Source organism: Perca fluviatilis, chromosome 4 (assembly GCF_010015445.1).
Source record: "Perca fluviatilis chromosome 4, GENO_Pfluv_1.0, whole genome shotgun sequence".
NCBI classification, from domain to species: domain Eukaryota; kingdom Metazoa; phylum Chordata; class Actinopteri; order Perciformes; family Percidae; genus Perca; species Perca fluviatilis.
Window position 1 is genome coordinate 42,430,733 of NC_053115.1, and position 7,678 is coordinate 42,438,410.

A 7,678-nucleotide genomic window follows, 5' to 3' on the forward strand; every position below is an offset into this window, starting at 1 on the left:
TCTCTACTGTTGTCTCTCTACATACTACTCTCTACTGTTGTCTCTCATACTACTCTCTACTGTTGTCTCTCTACATACTACTCTCTACTGTTGTCTCTCTACATACTACTCTCTACTGTTGTCTCTCTACATACTACTCTCTACGTTGTCTCTCTACATACTACTCTCTACTGTTGTCTCTCTACATACTACTCTCTACTGTTGTCTCTCTACATACTACTCTCTACTGTTGTCTCTCTACATACTACTCTCTACTGTTGTCTCTCTACATACTACTCTCTACCGTTGTCTCTCTTCATACTACTCTCTACGTTGTCTCTCTACATACTACTCTCTACCATTATCTCTCTACATCCTACTCTTAATAATGACAGATTCATCATATCTAGTAAAAATATCTAGTGTTAATGAAGGCTACATCTACACTACTACGCTTTAGTTTGAATAAGAATATCTTTTACGTTTACGTTTCCTAGATCCATTCCTTGTATATGTTTGCATGTGTTACTTCCTGTTTTATTTTGTAGTGTTCGGTTTTATGTGTCTTTGTCTAGCTCTGTTTCCTCTGGAGTCAGCCCTGCCCAGGTGTGTTTAACCTATCCCTCGTTACCACCCTCCTTTCCTGTTCAGTGTCGGACTGCTGCGTTTGTTCCTGGCTGTGTATACCTGTGTAGATTATTCTACTTTGTTGTCTTTCTAGTGTTTCTGGATTGTCTTTATAGATTGTCTGTTTTAGGATCCAGCTTTGTCATTAAAGCTCACTTTCTGTTGAATCAACCTGCCTACTCATATCCTGCATTTGGGTCCTCCTTCTGCTAACCGTGAGTTTCACAGGCCCGTTTTCCTTTTGTAGTTTGTGTACCTAATTTTGTTGATTCACTTAAAACTCTTTGTAACCAATAAATACCTTTTACGTTTACCAAAAACAACTCTGTTCTATGTGGCCTAACCAACGTTCAAACTATATTGTTGAAATGTCAGCAGGTGGATGTCAGACCACAGGCTATCGCTTCACTTAGGGAAAACAGAAGCCATATTGTTTGGGTCAAAGATAAAACTGAAAAGATCCCCTGGTTTTAGGGTTTTAGTTGGAGATAATGTCATTATTGTAAAGGACTCCGTTAGTTACCTTGGTTGTGTGCTGGACTGCCACTTGTCTGGAGTGGGCCAAGTGCATAAGGTACATACCAAGGTGAATCAAAGAGTATGTTTCTTGGCCAGAATCTCACGGTTTCTGGACAGGAAATTGATGCTAACTCTGGCAAGTGCTCTCATTCAGCCTTATTTTGACTTTGCATGCTGCTCATGGTACAATGGTGTCTTAAAGCAGCTGAAACATAGGCTTCAGACTGCTCAAAATAAGGTTATAAGGCTTATTCTGAACCTCCCCAGATCTCATCTTGAAACTTCTCATTTGAGACTATGGGGTGGTTAAAAGTTGAAGATTGAGTCTCTCAGATTCAACTGTGCATTGTCCCCAAATATTTAATCAATTATTTTAACGGAGTGAGAGATGTTCACAGCTACTCCAAAAGGGGCAGCTCTACTGATTTTGTGCCTCCTAGAGTTGAGAGTAATTTAGGTAAGGAGTCCTTTTTGTATGTAGCAACAAGCCTGTGGAACAGGTTGCCAGGAAATCTAAAGATGGACAGAAGTGTAGGAGGTTTTAGGCAGGCACTGAAAAAATGGCTCAGATGCCAATCTTAGTATATATTTTTTATTTTTGTATTACTGTATTGTCTTGATGGATCTTTAATATATGTATGGATGTGATGATTGATGCTTGAGCTGCTGCCACTTGCTCTGCCCATTTGACTCAAAGTGAAAATAAATTTCAGTGAAGTTAATAGAAGAGGGAGGGGAGCCATGACTGACTGTACTTTCTGTCTGCTGTGTTTTCAGCTTCACACAGAGACAAAATGGCTTCCAGATCAGAGGAGGATCTCTGCTGTCCGGTCTGTTACGATGTCTTTAGAAATCCTGTCCTTCTGTCATGTAGCCACAGCTTCTGTAAAGACTGTCTGCAGAGCTGGTGGACAGAGAAACCAATACAGGAGTGTCCAGTCTGTAAGAAAAGATCTTTGTATGAACCACCTTTGTTAAAACCGTGGGTTAAAGCGTGTGTGGCTTCTTACTGGCGGCTGCAGAGAGATCAGAGAGCTTCAGAGGCTCTCTGCAGTCTGCACTCTGAGAAACTCAAACTCTTCTGTCTGGACCATCAGCAGCCAGTGTGTGTCGTCTGCAGAGATTCAGAAAAACACTCCAACCACAGATTCAGACCCGTCGATGAAGCTGCACAACAACACAGGAAGGAGCTTCAGGAAACTCTGGAGCCCTTAAATGAGAAGTTAAAGGTTTTTGAACAAATTAAAGTGAAGTTTGATCAGACAGCAAAACACATAAAGCTCCAGGCGCGACGCACAAAGTCATGGGTTAAGGATCAGTTTAAGAAGCTTCACCAGTTTCTAGAAGAGGAAGAGGAGGCCAGGTTGGCTGCACTGATGGAGGAAGAGGAGCAGAAGAGTCAGAGGATGAAGGAGAAGATGGAGGCTCTGAGCAGAGAGATAGCAGCTCTTTCAGACAAAGTCAGAGCCACAGAGGAGCAGCTGAGAGCTGAAGACGTCTCATTCCTGATCAACTACAAGGCTGCAGTGGAGTCCAGCAGCGCCCCCTGCTGGATGATCCACAGCTGCTCTCAGGAGCTCTGATAGACGAGGCCAAACACCTGGGCAACCTGAGCTTCAACATCTGGAACAAGATGAAGGACATGGTCTCCTACACTCCTGTGATTCTGGACCCAAGCACTGCTCACCCAAAACTCATCCTGTCTGAAGATCTGACCAGTGTGAGATGGGGAGAGAGATGGCAGCTTCCTGATAATTCAGAGAGGTTTGATAAAAACCCATCTGTCCTGGGCTCTGAGGGCTTAAACTCAGGGACTCACAGCTGGGATGTCGAGGTTGGAGACAATGCATATTGGTCAATCGGCGTGTTAGCAGAGTCTGTCCAGAGGAAGGGGGACATACTGTCTGGATAATGGAGAATAATGTTCCATAAAGGTAAATACTCAGCACGGTCATTACCAGATCCAGTCACTGATCTCGTAGTGCAGAAGAAGCTCCAGAGGATCAGAGTGACTCTGGACTGGAACCGAGGAAAGCTGTCGTTCTCTGATGTAGATACTAACACACACATACACACCTTCACACACACTTTCACTGAGAAGATGTTTCCATTGATTTTCACTGTAGATAAAGTCCCACTGAAGATATCACCAGTGAAGGTGTGTGTGACAGTGGAGCAGAGCAGTTAGAGATAAAGAGGATGATTATATTCATGATGGTGTAGGGAAAAGTCTCTGAATTTAACCTCTTAATCTGCACCTGTCCTCCTGCTGTCTCATTAATACAAAGATATGTTCTTTCACCTATTGTTTTCATTTTATTTTTATTTAGTTTGAAAGATAGCTTTTATGTTAAATTGTTTCGCTTAGTCTCTGATCTTTTAGTTCATTTAGCCTTTTTCTATTTTACCAGTACTGTTTTATTTAAAGTGTTTGTTCGTTCTATTATTTTGTGGGTGTGTGGGTGGGTGGGTGGAGCCATGATGACTAGCAAACACTTTGTAGAAGCTGATCTGATCCAAAGAAGAAAAAAAGAACCAAACATTGTTCAGATCCAATGAACTAGAAAGTTTCCAAACATTAAAATCAATGTTTGAATACATGTATTATTTAAAAATTGTACATATGAAATTATCCAAGATATATGAACCAGTTTGATTCTTTCTGTAAAAGTGTTTCATTTAGTCTGTGGTTGAATTCTGCTGTTAGTCATTCAGAGGAGGAGTTGTTCTATTTAAGGTTGACGTGTTCATTTTAAGGTGGATGTCTCCATTTGGGTTCAGACTTTATGTAATGTTGGTGATTTAAGAACTGAAACTTTCTCTTCTGTTTCTCTCTTCATAAACCAAATCAGAAAGTGAAACTCTACATTGAAAAGAGACAGAACTACCCAGGCGCCCCCAGAATTTGAATATTCACTGCATTGTTCTTCAAGAAACATTTGCGTAACTAAACTTCAATCTGTGACAAATCCTGTGCTCTAATCCTTCATCAAAGCTTCAAGTATTAATTTTGTCTGATTAGATCAGGGGTGTCAAACTTAACCTCACTAAGGGCCACGCTGGAAAATAAGAAGCACATCAAGAGCCAGATGTAAAGTTTATAGACCTGCTTTTATTTAAGAGAAAAGTCAAATATCTTTGAAGGCATATCTGCATGCCTCATATAGCTTTCTCACTTACAGTTTGGTCAACACATTAAGCCCTAAAAAATTCAAAGAAGTTCCTTAGCCATCATTTAAATAAGCGCCAAAAAAGGTTGAAAAAAGCCACTCATACAGCTGAAAAGACATTGGAACCCCCCCCCAAAAAAGTCGTGAAAGTGACAAAAACAGAAAAAAGCCACAAAAATTAGGTGGGCCAGAATTTATTTGGGAACCTAAATTGATGTTTGGGTAAGATCAAAGTCTGCAAGGGGCCGGATTTGGCCGAGGGGCCTTGAGTTTGACACGTGGATTAGATGATCCTGAGTAAGTTCTGTGCAATAAATGGTTAACATCCGGATGCTCTGCAGCCTTTGTTTGAACGTGTGCTCTCCTCTTCGCCCCCGGGCTTTGCCATGCAACGGCAATAATAGCTCAGTGAGGGAGCCGCCGGGTGTGGAGGCTGCGCTGCTGATATTTAGACAGACAGGGGTGAGTGACGCTGCTAAAACCGCACAGCGAGACAGCGTCTGCCGTGAGGTTAGACCAATAAAATAAAGAGTCAATTTGTTAGCAGTCAGCCTGCTTCCACAACTGTGAGCCAGTGCTTGGAGACACGTCCTGTTGTGGCTGACACGCGGTGGAAACCTGCTGCTGTGTTTATAAAACATCACACCAAAAAGTTTGTTTAGATATAGGAAATATAGAATATTCATGGTTTGGCTGGACAGATGTGTCGGTGGGATGATACCGGTCTTTTATTATGAAATTGGAAATATTAGTCACATTGTCCACTAATATTATACTTCCACTGTAATTAAAGTTACAAAAATAGGTCTGTTGAACGGGTGTGAATGTGTTTGAATCCATTTATATGTTTCTGATATTTGCAGTTGGATTTATTATTTTATTTGATTGTGTATTTGAAAACGTTTTATCCCAGGGGTGGGTTTTTAAAGATTTGTTTTGGGGCATTTTTGGCCTTCTGTAGGACAGCTGAAGACAGGAAAGTGGGAGAGAAAGGCGGGATGACATGCACATTTTTCACTCTTTTAGTACAGTTGCACACACATTACACACAGGCCTGAAATACACACACAAAGGGCTGTAGGACCCGTGAACCCGGGCCGCTGCGGTAAGGACTGATTGTCAAGCTCCCTTTGTATGAAAACATGCAACCGATAAAGACAGACATAAACAGAGTAGCTTCTTATTGCATAAGTGTCGCAGGGGCGCGTCACACTGGCACTCGCCCTCGGTGACAGGAAGTAAAAAGTCTGTTGTCCTGCTGCACGCTCGCTCTTTACTTCTTTTACAAACGTGTTGTTAAAATGTCTTATTATCACAGACGCAACCGTTGCCTCGGCTGAACTGGTCACCTCCGGCGCGCTGAACAGAGCCCTTTGGGAATTTTGTGTGTGACAGACTTGGGCTCCTTCTCATGTTGCTTAAATTGCCTCCTCGACTCCTCCACTTGCCTCCCTTCATCAATCAAATCACAGGAGGAGAGCGGAACAGAGGCAGAGCCCTTATACTATAAATACTCAGCAAAAATAACGTCCTCTCAATTTCAACTGCTTTTATTTTCAGCCAACTTAAAATGCGTAAAACTTTGTATGAACATAAAAAAATTCAACTACTAAGAAATAAACTGAACAATGTTACACAGACATGTGACTAACAGAAATGGAAAAATGTGTCCCTGAACAAAGGATGGTCAAAATCAAAAGTCACAGTCAGTATGTGGTGTGGCCACCAGCTGCATTAAGCACTGCAGTGCATCTCCTCCTCATGGACTGCACCAGGTTTGCCAGTTCTTGTTGTGAGATGTTCCCCCACTCTTCCACCAAGGCACCTGCAAGTTCCTGGACATTTCTGGGGGGCATGGTTCTCGCCCTTACCCTCCGATCCAACAGGTCCCAGACATGCTCAATGGGATTGAGAGCCTGGCTTTTCGCTGGCCATGGCAGAACACTAACTTTTCTGTCTTGCAAGAAATCGCGCACTGAACGTGCGTTATGGCTGGTGGCGTTATCATGCTGGAGGGTCATGTCAGGATGAACCTGCAGGAAGGGGACCACATGAGGAAGGAGGAGGTCTTCCCTGTGACTTTTGATTTTGACCATCCTTTGTTCAGGGACACATTTTTCCATTTCTGTTAGTCACATGTATGTGAAACATTGTTCAGTTTATTTCTTAGTAGTTTAATTTTTTTATGTTCATACAAAGTTTTACGCATGTTAAGTTGGCTGAAAATAAAAGCAGTTGAAAGTGAGAGGACGTTTCTTTTTTTGCTGAGTTTATATTTATATACAGACCTTTTATGCCAGCTGCCAGCGTGGCTTGTAAGAGTGCCTGTGTTACACGCCACTGCTGAATTCTACCTGCATTTGGCAGGTGAAAATGTCAAGCCCTGCTGGTGACCCGTCCCTTTGGAGGGGCCCGACCCCTAGGTTGGGAATCACTGGACTTATCTAACTGTATAAAGTAGTTAGAGTAGCTCCACGTGGAGCAGTAACATGATGCTCTAACATTCAGGATTAATAAATAATAATGTTACAGAGAATAAGATTTCAGTCACAGGAGACATTTTACTGCAGAACAAAGTGCTTTTACTTTGGTACTTTATTTTGTTGATCATTCTTCTGCACGTTTACATATGTAGACATTTAAATGCAGGTCTTTTTTTCAATGTAATGGAGATGTGTTTTTAACATTAATGTATTGGTACTTTTACTTCGGTACGTGAATACTTCGGTAACACTTTACTTGAAGGTATCGACATAATTGTGACATGACACTGTCATAAACCTTATAAACAAGTCATTAACGTTTATGAATTAAGTGTCATTCGGTTTTTCTCATGACAAGTTGACATTGTTTGGGTTGTCTTGATTATGACAACTTGACATTAATCAAAGTGACATTACCAGAAGTTGTCTTGGTCATGACAAGTTGACATTAAATTTGTTTTGGGATGTCTTTGTAATGACAACTAGACATTAACCAGGATGACATTACCAGAGGATGTCTTTGTCATGACAACTTGACATAATGTCATCCTGGTTAATGTCAACTTGTCATGAAAAAAACCGACTGACACTTAATGACAGAAGTCATGAACGTTTATGACTTGTTTATAACGATTATGACACGTTCATGACAGTGTCATGTCATAGTTATGACAGTATCATGTCACGATTATGTCGATACCTTCCAGTAAAGTGTTACCAATACTTCTTCCACTTTTGCACGCACAGACACACACACACACACACACACACACACACACACACACACACACACACACACACACACACACACACACACACACACACACACACATTTGATGTCATTTTTGGCATTAAACATTTTTTGGGGGGCCCTGGCTTGTGCTGTCCGTTCGTTCTCTC

At 41.6% G+C, this 7,678-nt stretch overlaps 1 pseudogene; it reads left to right on the forward strand.

Moving 5' to 3' along the window:
• Nucleotides 1–606: 606 nt before the first annotated feature.
• On the forward strand, nucleotides 607–3,991 carry LOC120557010 (annotated as a pseudogene).
• The last annotated feature ends 3,687 nt before the right edge of the window (nucleotides 3,992–7,678 follow it).